General features: G+C 36.3%; 1 pseudogene; it reads right to left on the minus strand.

Annotated features, from left to right (window-relative positions):
* Positions 1-5,767: 5,767 nt before the first annotated feature.
* The window catches only part of LOC101705164 (small ribosomal subunit protein uS13 pseudogene), a 111,328-nt pseudogene continuing 98,292 nt past the window's right edge, over positions 5,768-18,803 (minus strand).

Genomic DNA, 18,803 nt, shown 5'->3' on the forward strand with positions numbered 1-18,803 from the left:
TCTTAGTACTGTTCCCAAGAATTTTTACTTTTGAGAGTATAATCAAAAACTTCTAACTCTGGGAGAGAGGCAGAAAACATACTCCCATCTGAGGTTCTCCTCAGATATAAGAAAGAATTTGGTTGCCATAGGGGTAGGAATACAGGAAAGCTGAGATATATCCCTAGGAATACATAGCCAAAGACTGAAGGTAGGTAAAGAGAACTGAGAATTTCCCCCTTATACACTCTAATGATGAGCCCCACACCAAGTCACAGCAATAGTGAATCCTTTGCTCTTAAGGAGAGGCAGGAGTATATAGAGAGAACTCAAGTGACAGATGTATGCGGGGCCTATTAAAGTATGAGAGAAAAGCAGGCAAACATAGACAAAATCCTTCTGGTGCCAAAGATCCCACATTAACCCAAACTAACAGCATCCTACTGATACAGGGAGAATAGATGCAACTCACAAACCTACTAGACATCCAAAATGTGAGTTCATGTTCTCTAAAATTGAAGAATGAATTCTAGAAACAACAGAGGTTGAGAGTAGGAAAAATTTATTGAGGGAAAGATAGCTTCTGTCTAAGACAGACAGAAAGGGGACTGGAAAATGCATTTTCCCACACACTCTACTTTTCAAAGGTGTTTTATATGGCAGAGCCATGAGGTGAGGCAGTTACAAAGTGGGACAAAATTATAAGACCCAATGGAAAATTACAAGGTGGGCATGAGATGGAGCAAAACCATGACCAATGAATAAGATTACAAGTACAGTCACCCAGGTAATATTGATTAAATAGGGGTCAGATGGGAAAACAATCACATACAAGGAATTTCCTCATTTAGAATATCAATCACTGCTATAATCTCTAGGGGAGGTAGTACTCTTTTCTTTTTTTATAATGCTAACCAGTGAATGTGCCTCAATTGTTCTCTATGTTGGCTCCTTGATTGTTCTCCATGTTGGCTCATTCCATGTTGGCTCCTTGAGGGCAGACCTGTCTAACTGCCTACAAGATAGCTAATTAACTAACCTATCTACCACTGGAAGAATTTTAAGTTTGTGATATAGGAAATAAAACTGTAATAACAAAATCTAAATCCAGTTTAATTATTAACTACATTAACTTAAACTACTCCAGACTAATAGCCTGACAAAGTAATATGTGATTTAGGTGTAAGTACCATTTATCTCACTCTTTACAGTGTCCAACATTCAAACAAAAATTATGGAACTTGAATACAAAAGCAGAAGTGAACCATGATCAGGAAATAAAGTAGTAAACATAACCAGAATGGTATGACTTGTATCTACATGTCCTCCCAAAGCCTCATGTGGTCACAGATGAGGCTTTTTGGAGGTGGCTGGATATAGGGTATGTGATGCTGGGATTAAAAATGTGATGCTGGCAAAAATTCACTTGGAACCAGAAGAGACCTAGAATAGTAAAAGCAATTCTAGGCAACAGAGACATGGCTGGGGTATTACAATCTCCAACTTGAAACTATACTACAAAGCTACTGTGATAAAGACAGCATGGTACTGGCAAAGAAACAGACCCAAGGATCAGTGGAATAGATTAGAAGATGCAGAAACAACAATAGACATATTCAGCCACCTCATCTTTGACAAAGGAGCCAACCATCCTCATTGGAGGAAAGATAGACTATTTAATAAATGGTGCTGGAAAAACTGGATTTCAACCTGCCAAAGATTAAAACTAGACCCATACTTATCACCAAGCACTAAACTAAGATCAAAGTAGATTAAAGATCTAAATATTAAGACAGAAACACTAAACTTGCTGGAAGATAAGTTAGGTAGAACTGTTGAAGACATTGGCATAGGAAAAGACTTTATGAACAAAACCTCAGTAGCACGGGAAGTAGCACAAAGAATCAACACCTGGAATCTCATCTCATTAAAAAGCTTCTGCACTGCAAGAGAAACCACCAACAGAGCTAAGAGACAACCTACAATGTGGGAAAAAATTTTCAGCAGCTATACCTTAGAAAAAGGACCACTATCTAGAATATATAAAGAATTGAAAAAATCAGACCCCCTAAATTTAAAGACCCAATTCAAAAGTGGGCATCTGAAATGAATAGACATTTCTCAGACAAAGAAATAAAAGCAGCAAATAAACATATGAAAAAATGTTCAACATCACTGTTTATTCAAGAGATGCAGATGAAAACAGTGCTGAGATTCCACTTCACCCCAGAAAGAATGGCTGTTATCAAGAAATCATCCAATAACAAATACTGGCAGGGGTGTGGAGAGAAACGAACCCTTCTTCCTTGTTGGTGGGAGTGCAGACTGGTGCAACCACTGTGGAAATCAGTATGGTGATACCTCAAAGAACTAGGCTTAGAGGTCCCATTTGACCCAGCTATCCCCCTGCTGGGTATCTTCCCAAAAGAATTAAAAGAATCATACCACAGCAATATATGTGCACCCATGTTTATAGCGGCACAGTTCGTAATTGCTAAAGCTTGGAAACAGCTCAAGTGCCCATCAACTGGAAAATGGATAAAGAAGATGTGGGTTTTTTATAAAATGGAGCACTACTCAGCCATAAAGAATGAGAAACTAGAGACATTTATAGCTAAATGGATTCATATTGAGGTGATACTCTTAAGTGAAATAAATAGCACACACGTGTGTAAATACCAAATAGTTTCTCTAGTGTGAGAAACTGATAGTGTAAACAAGAGTTAAAATGATTAAAATGAATAATGGATAATTTGAAATATGAAGAAAAGGTTCAAAGGGGTAGGGGTGGCAGGAGGGGAAGGGGAGAGATAAGAGTTACAGGCTGGAATCTGGAAAGAATCCATATATAGATTGTGTTTAAAACTATAGGAAGAGATGTAGATAGAGACTAGGCTGGAGCTCTTCAGTGGGTTGGGGAGGAAGAGTCACTGAGATCAAAGGACAGAAGGGTGTGTTTCCAGAAGAAGCACATAAAACTATGTATAGTACATGGTACTCGATAGTGTGGTAAATGACTGTTACTGATTTAGGTACTTATCATAACATGCTGTGCTTTTCATCCTTTAGAGCATAATTCTACTTATATAAAAGAGTTTACTATAAAACAGTGTGCTGTTATGCCAGTGGTAGCCTCACGTATCTCATGTTTAACTGCATATTTGGGTAATATCAAGGGGCCATCACAGATGATTGACATAATATCTTCTCAGTTTGCACTTAGAAGTTGGCACTCTGTGTGGTACTTTGTGATACACATAGATGAAATTGCCTAATAACATATTTCTCAGATTATATTTCCATCACGTGTCACATGACTGTGTTGAAATTTAAATTTAAAAAAATTGGCCTATGTGGAGTCTACTACCTAATTAGAATTTTTTTTCAGACCACTATTTGTTCAATATTAGTTTTGAAAATCTTTCTAAAACAAATCACATCCTTTGATGTCTTGTTAATGCTTGAGATGTTTTTTCAAATTACATGGAAAAATGTTTAAGAACTTTTCAGTTTTGCTTTGGTTGAGTTCTATTATATTTGGATATTATTATAGTTTTTTCCCTTGCATTGCTTTTCTTTGAATAATTTTAATTTTTGTATATGTGTGTGTTTAGTGAATGATAATAAAGTTATACATTTAAAAAAAATTTTAAAAATGTGATTCTGGGATTAGTGGTGCAATGCTGGGATTAAGGGTGCCTCACCCTGGGTGTGAGTGCTACCCACTCCAAAAGTTGGTAGCCTGGATGGAATATAAAACAGAAAGAGGCTATGTAAATAGGGAAGGGTGGAGGGGGTGAAGGGCGCACAGGTAATGGGGAAAAAAATAAGAACCAAGATACATCATGTACAGGTACAAGTACCCAATGATAAATGTAAATGTATTGTTTACCTAAAATGTACCAATAAAAGAATTTAAGGAAAAAAAAACAACAGAAAGAGGGCTGTTGTTCTCTCTTGTCACTTGTCACTTGCTGCTTACAGAGTTCTGCCTGCAATGCTTTGCTGTGGGCTGTTTAACATAATAAAGTTCAAGATTAGTAATATGATATGAAGAAGACATTGCTGAGAGAAAGTAGAGAAGATTTAAGTGGAGAAATATATTGTTAGTGCATTAGAAGAATTGATGTAGATAACACATGAATTCCCCATGAAGTTTTTTGCATAATAGAAAGATGTTCCGCTCCATTTGTTGGACTATGGCTTGTATTTAAATCCTTGTGGCACTTAGCATATAGGGCTTGGCTGGGTCTCAAGACTTACTGATGTCCTTTCTTAGACAGCTTTTTGAAGGCTGATAGTTAGCAAATTATCGCTGAGTAAATAAATTAAAGTAATTTTTCTATATTCTAATATTTTCTTCAATCCTTGTTTTTTAAAAAAGTAAGAGGGGATATCCTTATCAGTATAAACATGAAAACGATTTTTACTTATTCTATTCTGCAACAGCTAATGAGAAGAAGGTGCCTGATCAGTGAAAATTTACAAAGAATAATAAATTAAAATTTATTCAGGTAAAATTATTGTTATGGTTTCTGTCTACATGTCCCCCCACAAAGCCTCATGAGGTCATAGGTGGGCTTTTCAGAGTTGGCTGAATCTAGAGTGTGTGATGCTGGGATTGATATATAGTGCAATGCTAGGATTAAGGGTGTTAGGATTAAGAGTTTGAGTGCTACCCGTCCTAAGGGTGGGTAGCCTGGGTAAGATAGAAGGGACAAAAAGAGGGTCACTACTTCTTGCTTGCTGCTTATTGCTTGCTGCTTCTTTGCTGCCTTCTGCCAGCCAAGAACTATTTCTCCTCTGTGATGCCCCTCTGCCATGTGGCTGTTCTATTTCTCACAATTGTGTCCCCACCATGATTTTATCTACCATATTGTGATGTAGTTAGAAGGCCTTCACCAGAGACCAAGACAATGGGGTGAGCCAGTCTTGGATTTATAGCCTTCAGAAGTCTAAGCTAAATAAATCTATTTTCTTTATATGTTATCTAGGTTCTCAGGTATTTTGTTTTATCAACAGAAAATAGACTACTACAGGCCCCAGGAAATCCTTCCTAGAATCTAAATCTGCATAGGGAGTAATGCTTAATCAAATTGAAGCAGAAAAAGAGCAGATTGCACTTTTAAAAAATGATTACGTTTGTTCCTACTTAAATCTTTGTTCCTTTCTTGAAACCTACAAGTATTAAATTTGTCCTATTTTCTTTATTTACATTATAGCAATAATGGTTCCTTTTAGGGAACCAGTGAGGGTAAAATGAAGGCTCAAAGAAAAAAAAGTGTTTTACTACTGTGCATGACCTATATATAAAATCCCGACCATGTTACTATTGTAAGAGATAAATCTTGAGGCCTCTAGTGTTTCTGCTGAGGCCACAGAGCCATCCTCCTAGGATAAAGGTTATTAAAAAGTACCATCCTGAATCAAGTCAGTTTGTGAGCAGTATGTGCAAAATGTCCTGTCACCTTTAAACCTTCTGTTAAGAAAGGTATAGGACTGGAGAAGAGGAATGTATTTGAACTTCCCAGGAAGCCAAAAAAAAAAAAAAAAAAAGTCCAGGCTCTTCACATATGTAAAGATGATCTTTTTGGGGATCATAAATATATTTTATAAAAATAAGTAGAAGTTTATCCTTATTGTTATTTGGTGTGAGGAATAAATAAAGTCCTAATTTAAGTATGTTGGAGAACCTGGGAAACCTAGGAATATTTCAAAATATGTAAGTTTTAAAAAATGAGCATTTCTTTTTTGTCTTTTTTATATAAACTATTTATTAACAGAGAAGGCCTAGACTCATTTCTTCTTGGACACACCCATGGTGCGGCCCCGGCGTCCAGTAGTCTTGGTATGCTGGCCCCGGACTCGAAGGCCCCAGAAGTGGCGCAGGCCCCTGTGGGCCCGGATCTTCTTCAGACGCTCCAGGTCCTCACAGAGCTTGTTGTCCAGACCGTTGGCCAGAACCTGGGTGTACTTCCCGTCCTTCACATCCTTCTGTCTGTTCAGGAACCAGTCTGGGATCTTGTACTGCAGTGGGTTCTGCATGATAGTGATCACACGTTCCACCTCTTCCTCAGTGAGCTCTCCAGCCCTCTCGGTGAGGTCGATGTCTGCTTTCCTCAACACCACATGAGCGTATCTTCGCCCCACACCCTTAAGGGCAGTGATGGCAAAGGCTATTTTCCGCCACCCATTGATGTTGGTGTTGAGTACTCCCAAATGTGCTGGGACTTCTCAGGGATCACTAGAGATATGGCGGCGGCAACAACGGCGGCGTGTAGGCCTTCTGTGGAAGAGCTCTTATTTGTCTTTTGTGTGACTCTAGACCAGATAGTTTATACTTGGAAGATAAATACAGCATTAACCAAATACACATCATTTCTCCATGTCCGTGTTTGTTACAGTTTGGATCTAAAATGTACCTAAAAGTTTTGTGTTCATAGGTAGTGCTTTTTGGAAAATAGCAGAATCACGGGGGTGCTATCTATACTCATCCACTAATGAGTTCATAGCAGAATGCACTGTTAGGAGGTGAGGCCTGGTCAGAAGAGGTGTGTCACTGGGGGTGTAACCTAGAAGGTTGTATTCTTGTCCCCTGCTCCTCCTCTTGCTCTTTCTGCATCCTGCTCACATGAGAAGCTTTCCTCTGCCACACACTTTCTCCATGATGTTTCTGCCTTGAAACCAGAAGTCCATGAACTGAACGGACTAGAACTGTGAACCAAATAAACCTCTCTTCCTTTATTTTTATTTATTTAATTATTTTTTATTAAATACTTTTTTTTTTTGGTACCAGGGATCGAACTCAGGACCTTGCACTTGCGAGGCAGGCGGCTGAACCACTGAGCTAAATCTCCAGCCCCTTATTAAATTCTTTTATTGGTACATTGTAGGTATACAATACAATTACATTTCTCATTGGGAATTGGACCTTTACATGATGCATCTTGGTTCTTATTTTTTCCCCATTCCTAGACCTCCCTTCACCCCCTCCACCCGTCCCTACTTACAAAGACTTTATTTCCATTTTTTCCATTTCTCATCATTTTTTCCTTTCCCTTCTTTCCTTTCCCCTACCCCTCCCACTACCCCTACCCCTTTGGACCTTTTCTTCCTATTTTGCATTATCGCTTATTCATTCTAATCATTGGTACATTTTAGGTATACAATATAATGACATTCATCATTGGAAATTTGCACCTTTACATAGTCTCTCTTGGTTCTTATTTTTCACCCTTGCCCAGCCCTCCCTTCAACCCCTCCAGTCCTCCCTATTTACAAAGATTTTGTTCCTATTTTTCCATTGTCTCATATTAATCCCATTCCCTTCTATCCTTTCCCCTAGCCCTCCCACTTCCTTCCCCTTTGCCCCTTTTCTTCCTATTTCACATTACCTATTATACATTTAGTCCTTATTTACACTTTCAGTTTCTCACACCAGAGAAACTATTTGGTATTTATACATGTGTGTCCTATTTATTTCACTTAAGAGTATAGCCTCAATGTGCATCCACTTAGCTATAAATGTCTCTAATTTCTCATTTTTTATGGCTGAGTAGTACTCCATTTTATTAAAAAACCCACATTTTCTTTATCCAGTCTCCAATTGATGGGCATTTGGGCTGTTTCCAAGTTTTAGCTATTACAAACTGTGCTGCTATGAACGTGGGTGCACATATATCACTGTAGTATGATTCTTTTAATTCTTTGGGGAAGATCCCCAGCAGTGGAATAGCTGGGTCAAATGGGACTTCCAGTCCTAGTTCTTTGAGGTACCTCCATACTGATTTCCACAGTGCTTGCACCAGTCTACACTCCCACCAGCAATGGAGCAGGGTTCCTCTTTCCCTACAGCCCTGCCAGCATTTGTTATTGGTTGATTTCATGATAGCAGCCATTCTTTCTGGAGTGAAGTGGAATCTCAGCATTGTTTTCATGTGCATCTCTCAAATGACCAGTGATGTTGAACATTTTTTCATGTATTTATTTATTATTTCTACTTCTTTGTGTAAGAAATGTCTGTTCATTTCAGATGCCCATTTTTGGATTGGGTCTTTAAATTTGGGAGGTCTGATCTTTTTAAGTTCTTTATAGATTCGAGATAGTAGACCTTTGTCTGAAGAAGAGCAGGTGAAGACTTTTTTCCCACATTGTGGGTTGTCTCTTCACACAGCTGGTGGTTTCTCTTACTGTGCAGAAGCATTTTAATAAGAAGAGATCTCACTTGTTGATTGTTTGTGCTAGTTCACGGGCAACTGAGGTTTTGTTCATAAAATCTTTTCCTACACTGATGTCTTCAAGGGTTCTACCTAACCTCTGCTCCAACTGGTTCAGAGTTTCTATTTTAATATTTAGATCTTTAATCCATTTTGATTTATTTTAGTGCATGGTGAGAGATATAGGTCTAGTTTTAATCTTTGGCAAGTTGAATCCCAATTTTTCCAGCACCATGTATTAAAGAGACTATCTTTCCTCCAGTGAGAGTGTTTGGCTCATTTATCAAAGATGAGATGGCGGAGTGTGTCTGGCATTGTTTCTGCATCTTCCAATCTGTTCCACTGGTCCTCAGGTCTGTTTCTTTGTCAGTACCATGCTGTTTTTATCACAGTAGCTTTGTAGTAGAGTTGCAGGTTGGGGATTGTGATACCCCCTGCCATGTCTCTGTTACCTAGAATTGCTTTTGCTATTCTGGGTCTCTTCTTGTTTCAAATGAATTTTTGGATTGTTTTCTCAAGGTCCATGAAGGATGCTGCTGGGATCTCAATTAGAATTGCATTAAATCTATATAGCAGTTTTGGAAATATGGCCATTTTCACTATATTAATCCTGCCTACCCAGGAGCAGGGGATGTCTGTCCATTTTCTGATATCCTCTTCAATCTCTCTTTTCAGAGTGCCATAGTTTTCAGAGAAGAGGTCTTTGATTTCTTTCGTTAGGTTGATTCCTAGGTATTTCAGTTTTTTGGATGCTATTGTGAAAGGAATTATTTGCCCTATTTCTCTCTCAGTGAGTCTGTCATTTGTGTAGAGGAAAGCTATTGATTTTTGTGTGTTGACCTTGTAACCAGCTACTTGACTGAATTTGGTTATTAAGTCTAGAAGACTTTTGGTGGAGTTCTTGGGGTCTTCTGTATACAGTATCATGTCATCTGCAAATAATGACAATTTGACTTCTTCATTACCTATCTTTGTTCCTTTTATTTCTTTCTCTTATCTAATTGCCATGGCTAATGTTTCCAGAACTATATTGAACAAGAGTGGTGATAGTGGATGTCCTTGTCTTGTTCCTGATATTAGTGTTAAGGATTTCAGTTTTTGACCATTTAGTATGATATTGGCTGTTGGTTTTTCATAGATGGCTTCTATCAGTTTGAGGTAGAGACCATCTATTCCAATTTTTTGTAGGGTTTTTATCATAAATGCATGTTGGATTTTGTCAAATGCTTTTTCTGTGTCTATGGAAATAATCATATGGTTTTTGTACTTGGCCCTATTGATGTAGTGTATTACATTGATTGATTTGCGTATATTGAATGTATCCTGCATCCCTGGGATGAATCCCACTTGATCAGGGTGTATGATCTTCTTGATGATCTTCTGCATTCTGTTTGCCAGTATCTTATTAAGGATTTTTGCATCTATGTTCATTAGTGAGATTGGCCTATAGTTCTCTTTCGGTTGGGTCTTTCTCTGCTTTGGGGATCAAGGTGATGCTTGCTTCCAGGAATGAATTTGGGAGTATTGCTTCCTTTTCAATTTCATTGAAGAGTTTAAACAGTAGTGGCAGCAATTCCTCTCTAAATGTCTTGTAGAATTCAGCAGTGAAGCCATCAGGGCCTGGGCTTTTCTTAGTTGATAAGTTTTTAATTACATTTTCAATTTCGTTAGTTGATATTGGGTTGTTCAGAATTTTTAGGTCTTCTTCGTTCAACTTTGGTAATTCATATGTATCTAGGAATCTGTCCATTTCTTCTGTGCTTTCCATCTCATTGGCGTATAGGTTCAGGAAGTAGGTATTGATGAACCTCTGGATTTCTTCTGGGTCTGTTGTAATTTCACCCTTTTCATTCCTAATTGCATGGATTTGGGTCTTTTCTTTCCTTTTTCTGATAAGGTTGGCTAAGGGTTTATCAATTTTGTTGATTCTTTCAAAGAACCAACTCTTGGCTTCATTGATTTTTTGTATCATTCTCTTAGTCTCCATTGCATTGATTTCAACTCTGATCTTTATAATTTCCTCCCTTGTATGAGCTTTGGGGTTGTCCTGTTCTTCTTTTTCTAGAACCTTGAGGTTGAGCATCAGGTTGTTTAATTGGGCTCCTTCTGTTTTCCTAATATGCTTATTCATTGCTATGAATTTCCCTCGTAAGACTGATTTCATTGTGTCCCATAGATTCCGATATGTTGTATTGTCATTGTCATTTAATTGAAGGAACTGTCTGATTTCTTTAATTTCCTTTGTGACCCATTGGTTCTTCAGAAGTGTGTTGTTCAATTTTCACATGTTTATAAATTTTTAAAGTTTCTTTTGCTATGGATCTCCAATTTCATCACACTATGATCTGATAATATACAGAGGATAACTTCAATTCCTTTGCACTTACTTAAACATGTTCTGTGTGTGAGTATGTGGTCAATTTTGGAGAATGACCCATGTGCAGCTGAGAAAAATGTGTATTCTGATTTTGTGGGGTGGAAGACTCTGTAAACATCTGTTAAGTTCATTTGTTCAAGAGTTTGATTGAGTTCTAGAATTTCATTACTTATTTTTAGTCTAGTTGATCTATCTATTTGTGACAGCAGGGTATTGAGGTCTCCCACTACAATTGTATTAGTGCATATATGACTTTTCATGTCCATTAATAGTTGTTTTATATAGTTGAGTACACTAGTGTTTGGTGCATAGATATTTATGATTGTCATCTCTTCCTCTTGGATTGTTCCCTTTACAAGGATGTAGTGTCCTTCTTTTTCTCTCTTAATCAGTGTTGGTTTGAATTCTACTTGATCTGCAAAGAGGATAGCTACTCCTGCTTTTTTTTGGGTTCCTGTTGCATGGAGTATTGTTTTCCACCCTTTAACTTTGAGTCTATGAGTTTCCTTTTGAACTAAGTGTGTTTCTTGTATGCAGTATATTGTTGGATTTTGCTTCTTGACCCATTCTGCCAGTCTATTTCTTTTGATTGGTGAATTGAGACCATTAACATTGATGGTCATAACTGAAACGTATTGACTTGTCATTGCCATGACTTTTTCTTTTTGTTGGTTTCTCCCATTTACATTTAATTTCTTGTCCTGCCAGATGGGTTCATTCTGCTTTGCTTCCTGGGGTTGTGATCCTCAATGTCTGTTCCTAGGATATTGTGTAAAATTCTTTGGAGTGTTGGTTTGGTAGTCATAGAGTTCCTAAGGTGCTCTTTGTCATGAAAGTATCTTATTTCTCCATCCATTTTGAAAGATAGTTTTGCAGGGTACATCAATCTGGGTTGGAGGCTGCTTGCCTTTAGGGCTTGAAATACATCACTCCAAGCTCTTCTTGCCTTGATGGTTTGTGTTGAGAAGTCTGCTGTGATTCTGATGGGCTTTCCTTTGTATGTGATTTGTTTCTTTTCTCTAACTACTTGTAAAACTTTGTTCTTCTGTTGAGTTTCTGGAATCTTAACAATTATATGCCTATGTGTAGATTTTTTTTTGATCAAGGCTATTTGGAGTCCTATATGCCTCCCTTATCTGTATGTCAAGCTCTTTTCCCCTGCTTGGGAAGTTTTCTGCCATTATTTCTGTGAAGAGATTTTTTAATGTCATCTGCACTCTCTCTTGTTTCTTCATTGACTCCAATCAGTCTTATGTTATTCTTCTTTGCATCATCTAGCAGCTGCTGGATTGATTTCTCATGTTCCCTTATAATTTTGAAGCAATTTTTCTTTTCCTGGTCACTAATTGCAATCTTATCTTCTGTATCTGAAATTCTGTCCTCACATTGGCTCATTCTGCTGTGTAGACTTTCCATGGAGTTTTTCATGTCCTGGACATCTATTTGCATCTGTTTTATGGATTCCATTTGTTTCTTATGTTGGGATTCCATCATGTTCCTGAGCTCCTCTCTAGATTTATTAATCATGTCTTGCACTAGGGGCACAATTTCTCCTGTTATCTGAGAAATTATTTCTGATTTCATTTTTTCCAGATCCCCTTTTGTTGCCAGTTCAGTGGGTCCAGGTGGTTGAGTATCAGAGTGTTCCATCTCATTTCCCTTTGAGGTTGCTGTAGGTGATCTTGGAGTCTGGTTTTGAGACTTATTTATGTGTTTTCTCATTTTGACTGGGGGGAGGTGTCTGTTAGCACCTGCATGGATTACATCCTCTGAGCTGGGAGAGGTGGGAGAGGGGCTGGGAGCAGCGGTAGGGATGGTGGCCCAAAAACCCTTTCCTGTGGACTGGGAGCAGCGGGAGGTATGGTGGCCGGGAAGCCCCTTCCTGTGGTCCAGGAGTAGTGGGATGGTGGCTCAGCTGCCCCTTCCTCCGGACCAGGAGTGGTGGGAGGGATGGTGGCCCAGAAGCTCCTTCCTCTGGGCCAGGAGCAGTGGGACGGTGGCTCAGAAGCCCCTAGCTCTGGGCCAGGAGCAGTGGGACTCAGTACCATGTTCTGGTGGTCCAGTGTCCTCTGGGTCTTTGTAGTGTGGGACCAGGTGGCTGTACAGAGGAGAGGGGGTGGGGGTTCAGTGGATTGTTGCCAGGGCACGGGCTGATTCTGTGTGTTCCATGCGACCTGGGACCTCGGTAGGGTGTGCGCAGACCTGCCTGTCTGCAGCGGTCTGATCACTCTTCCTTTAAATTGTGGGTGCTGGTATTGTCTCAGCTATGGGAAAGCTGACTAATGTAGTGCTCATGGAGTTCTCCTCTATAGCCTTACTGGAAATACTATTCTTTATCCCTTGTCCTTGTATATATGTCATCCATATTCCTTGACTCTATTACGTCACTAAATAATTGGTGACCCTCTGAGGGCAAAACACTACTTTGATATATTCATTTACCTTGAACCATAGGTCTTTTATGATATATATTACTAATTAAGTATTTATCTTCCCAATTATTTGTAACATCATTTCAAGAATTAAATATTTTCAAATGTCTAGGTCAATATTTTTCAAACTATGGTTTTTGTCCCTTGGTAGATTATAAAATCAGCCTAGTGGCTTGTAGCCAGCAATTTAAAAAATAATGACTGTACCATATGGTTAGGGTACAGAATGGAAGAAGAAAATAACAAATCACCCCAAATTCTGTACTCAGGAATTTTCATAATTAACTTTAAGTAATCACCAGCAAGTCATCAAAATCTTGGCATATACAGAAGTATAGATAGCTATATAGGCAGGTGAATGAGTAAACAAATAATTTTATAAAAAGGAGATTATTCCATAAATTACTGTTTTATGAAATTGTTTCATATAATTTTACTTAAGTTGCCACCTCATTTATAAGTGGTACTTAAATAGTAGGGAATTTTGTCTTTTGAAACCATATTAGACCCTATTTGAGTTAATAAAATTCCTGAAAAATACTGCTTTGGCTTTCTTTTCTGGGGAACTATTGACTATCATAAAAGGACCTATAACTTAAAAATTCAAACACACCCCAAATTACATAGAACAACACAATTAAGTCACCATACTCATTTTGCTGAGTTTAAATGGTTACCAAGATTTTTCCATATTCACTTTAATCATTTTTTGTTTGTTTTTGCCTTCGATGAAGTTGTTTAACACAAATCCCAGAAATAATGTCTGTTTTACCTCTATGTACTTTAGTATGCATCTCTAAAATTATGGAATTTTTCTTAAATAACCATGATGTCATGATCTCACCTACCAAAATTAATAAGTCTTAGATGTCATCTAATACATAATCTATATTTGAGTTTCTTTAATGGCTTCCAATTGTCCTTTCACACTTTCACACTTTATTTGAAGCAGGAAGAAGCAATGTCCACACATTTCCATGAGCTCTTATTTCTTGTAGATGTATTTTCATATAAATGAATCTTTCTTCCCATTTCTCTCTCCCTCCTCTCTCTCTTTCTCTCTCTTTCCTGTCCATTTGCAGAAGTCAGCCCCATTTTCCTGTTGGATAGTACACATGTTCAATTTGGCAGTTTGCTCCTCATAATATCACTTAAGTTGTTCAGTATCACTTATATTTTGGTTAGTGGGACTTAGTACTACAGGCTTGATTAGATTTACTGTCCTCATTGTTGGTAAACATCTTTTCTAGAGGAGTTAGTATGCTTGATATTACAATCACCTCAGAAGGTTCACAGTGTAGGTTGTCTTGCTATTAATGAATTTACTTGTCAGTAGCTTGCTCCTTCTATTCTCAATTTTCCACTTACACCTACATTTAATGGTGGTATTCCTTCATAACCATTTGAAGAATCAATTGTTTTATTAGGGATTACAAAATAGTTATTTTCTAATTGGTTACTATAAAAATGTTTCCTAAAGGAAAGGCAAGGTAAATGCTTATTCAGTTATTTGCCCATTTTGATAAGGAGTTTATACCCTTGTTCCTTCCATTTTTGTTCAATAATGATATTTTTTTCTTTCTCATGTATTTATTTTTTGAATATCATTAGGCACATAATATTTAATATATGCACTATGTTTTAGCAGGTATATTAATTATTCAATTTAATGCTCAGATTGTCCCATATTTAGCCAAAGAAAGCACAACAATATGTTTGTATATTTTCTGACTTAAACATAGAAATAGACTCCAAGGATTCATTTCTCTTGATAGGGAATGATATTTAGAGACCACAATCTGGGTGCTTAAGTGTGATCACTGCTGTTGAGCTGCCACTGTATCTAGGTCTTTTTGGCAGACAGATCTAAGACTTACATATCTTTAAAAGAAAAGTAATAATGACTTCTTGTTAATAATTTCAATTCAAATATCATATTTTTATTTAGATCATTTGTTTTTATACTTGAATTTTTCTTCTAAATATTCTAATAGTAACTTATTTGAATTACTTGCACTATAAAATACTGTAGATCTAAAATATTACTGATACTATTACTAACAATTTAGCTAAAGAATTTTTAAGATTTCTTTGCAACTCTATGTTTCTTTAGACTATATTCCATTAATGATGTACATTTAAAATACGAGGTTCTAAAGGCACTTGAAATAATCATTTCCCTTTTATTATGTCATCAACCCAATAAGTAATTACATTTTTTCATGGCACTTGGTGTTGAAACTAGGACCTTTATACTGAAATACTATATGGCCCCAGCCCTTTTTTATTTTGAGACAGTGTCTCACTAAATTGCTAAGTTCCTCAGGATGGGCTTGAATTTACAATTCTATGTCCTCAGCCTCCTGTAGTGCTAAAATTACAGGCATGTGCCATCGCTTCTACATTAATTTATTTTAAATTATTTAAACATTTTAGATATTGTTTATTTTTATTGAGTTTATAGCGCTTATTTTCTTTTGAACTCAATTTTATATTTGAACATATAAAATGATTATGAGTCCAACATGAAAACTATATAATAAAACATATTCAGAAAAGTCTTACTTTCTTTACTTTCCCATATCTTTCTTTTTTTTTTTTTTTTTTTGGTACCAGGGATCGAACTCGGGTCCTTGCGCTTGTGCAGCAGGCGGCGAAACCAGTGAGCTAAATCCCTAGCCCACTTTCCCATATCTTATGTATTTTTCTTCCCACTAAAGATAACCATTTCTATAATTTTTTGGTTTACCCTTACAAGTTATTTTGGGGTGGCAAGGATGAAAATATAAACATATGTCTTCTTATATTTCCATTTCCCTCATTTTTTTAAATACAAAATCTAGCATACTACACATACTGTCTGTAACTAATAACTAATCTAGCAAATCACTTTATGTCAGTGTAAAATGATCTTCTCTATTCATTTTGTGGCTAAATAGTATTCCAATTATTAAATCAGTCTTTTAATGATAGAAGTGTAGATTATGTCTGCTCTTTTTCTACATAAATAATATAAAAAATGAGTATGCATAAGTGGTTTCAGATATTTGAAAATTTATCTTAGAGATAAAAGTAACATTGGTGATACATAAGGTAAAAGAAAATGTGATTTTTTTTTAGATCTTGTTTAATTCACCTCTATAGAAATTGTATCATTTTGTATTCCAGGGATGTATAGTTATGATCATTTCCCTATAGGTTTACCAACTGAGCCTGTCATTAGACTATTGGATTTTTGTCAATTAGTGTGTGAAAAGTTACATCTCAGTGTAGCTTTAATTGGCACATCTTATGTAATAAGCAAGACTGAGTATATATATATATACATATATATATATATGTATATATATATAGTTGTTGTTGTTTTTGAGACAAGGTCTTACTATGTGGTTTAGGCTGGCTTGAAACTCATAATGTAGTCTAGACTGGCCTCCAACTCACAGCAATCCTCCTGCCTCAGCCTCCTGAGTTCTGGGATTACAGGCATATGCCTGGTTTATATTTGCATGTTTAAAATACATTTTTGTGAGCTTAAGGCCATATCTTTTATGCATTTATTATTAAAGATACTGCCTGCTTCTTATGCTCTATTTTGGCAATCTTTTTGTATAAGAATTGTTAAACTTTTACTGTGCTATAAATTGCAAATTTATCTTCCCAATTTGTCTTTTGATTTTTCTTTTTTCTTCTTTTTTGTTTTTGGTACTGGGGATCGAACTTGGGACCTTGTGCTTGTGTGGTAGGCAGCGGAACCACTGAGCTAAATCCCTGGCCCATGTCTTTTGATTTTTCTTGATATGTTTGTTGCCATTCAAAAAATTAAAATCTAATGAAATTTATCAGTCCTTTTTTATTGCTTCTGAACTTTGAATAAAATTCAAAAAGCTTTTTTCACTACCAGGTTATATGGAAATCCACCCATATTTTATTTAGTACTAGTATAATTTCATTAGTTGTCTGAAAATGTTGTTATTTAAAACTTTCAAGACATTACTTCTCTCTTTTTGGGTTTGATTTTATATTTGAATGTTTAAAATGAGTTCAATGTCAAAACTATATAAGGGCATATTCAGAAAAGTGTCACTTTCTTTAATCCCCCATCTATCACGTGTTTGAAATGATATATTTAAATCTCTGATATCTTTGAAATTTATTCTAATGTGTAACCATGACCTTTTTAAAGGAAAAAAAATTTAAAAAATCAAGTCTCCATTAAACTTTTTGGCATCAAGATCTTAAGCCAGATGACAGTAGAGTAATATATTTTAAATACTCAATTGAAGAATATGTGAGGGAAGGATTTTATATACATCCAAGCTGACTTTCCAGTAAAACAGCCATAGACATGTGTGAGCACACAAGAATTCAGGGAATCTTGTCCCCACAAACACTTTCTCAGTAATCTACTAGAGAACAAAATTCAGAAATCCAAAATGACTGAAGCGACACCAGCAGAAGAACTAGCTTTACACCTCAAACACATAATATCCTGTCGTTGAGTTTAAATGATAAAGGGAGATAGTACAAAATGTTTATAAATTAGAAAAATGGACTAGGGAGAGTATATCAAAAGTAACATAAGTTTAAATACTGTACTGAATTATTTTCTTATTGCTATTATAACAATTACTACAAACTTAGTGCTCATTTATTGTCTTATATAGAGAGAGTTTAGAAAAAATACAAATATATTGTCCTACGGATATGGAGTGAGTTGTCAATAGTGCTACATTCCTTCTAGAGGCTCTAGGAGAAAATCTATTTCCTTGTGCTTTCCAGCTTCTAGAGGAAGTCTGCATTTATTGACTTTTGGCTATGACACTCCAACCTCAGCTTCTGTCACCATACCTCTTTCTGACTCTGACCCTTTCTCTTCCCACTTACAAGGACCCAGGGTAATTGTCTCAACTCATGGTCTTTAACTGAATCACATCTGCAAAGTCCCTTTGCCATGTTAGGTAACATATTTAGAGGTCTGGGGAATCAGGACACATTAGAATGGCATTATTCTGCCAGTCACAGATAGTAACTGGGATTAAAACATAATGCTTCATATAGGATCACAGTTAAGTGACAGGTAATGCATGAAAAAACCCAATTAATACATTTCAATATTACCCATAGCAGGGAAGCAGTACAGAGGGCAGGAAAAAAAAGGGGAATATATATATAAAAGTACTGTATCAATTAGTGCAAAAATCATAACGCTTTCTAAATATCAGATGATATAGCATAAAAGAGGAGACAAAAAATATTTCCTAGTAAAATATCGTATAACTGTGTATGCTTATACATATGTATGCATGCAACTACCAAAGAAGTATATGTACATATGTGTATGTGTAATATATATATGTATATGAGAGAAGAAAGAGATAGTAGATATACACTGATAATAGATCTTTCTGTACCTTTCAATCTAAGACAGAATAAATCAATAAAAATTTAGAAGGCTATAGGAAGCAATTAATGTATATGTCATAGAAAACTTTGAACTTAGATAATAAAGAATATACTATCTTCAGCAATTTATTTTTTCAAATCAAAGAAAAAATAGACCCCAAATTGCAGAATTCTTAAAAATAACAACAATGAAAACATGATCTATTAGAATCTATGGATACAGTTAAAACACTAGAGAAAATTTTAGAGCTTTAAGTATCTAAACAAATAAGACCTGAATACGATTTTCTCCGATAAATTCTTCAGCCATGAATATGCTTGCCCCAGCCACAACTCTAGTACATTCACTGCCAGGGTTGGGATTGGTTCTAATTTAAAATCTGGATATTTTGTTCA

Source organism: Heterocephalus glaber, unplaced genomic scaffold, assembly GCF_053883595.1.
Source record: "Heterocephalus glaber isolate CG9 unplaced genomic scaffold, H.glaber_assembly_v1.0 deba00001547, whole genome shotgun sequence".
NCBI lineage: Eukaryota > Metazoa > Chordata > Mammalia > Rodentia > Bathyergidae > Heterocephalus > Heterocephalus glaber.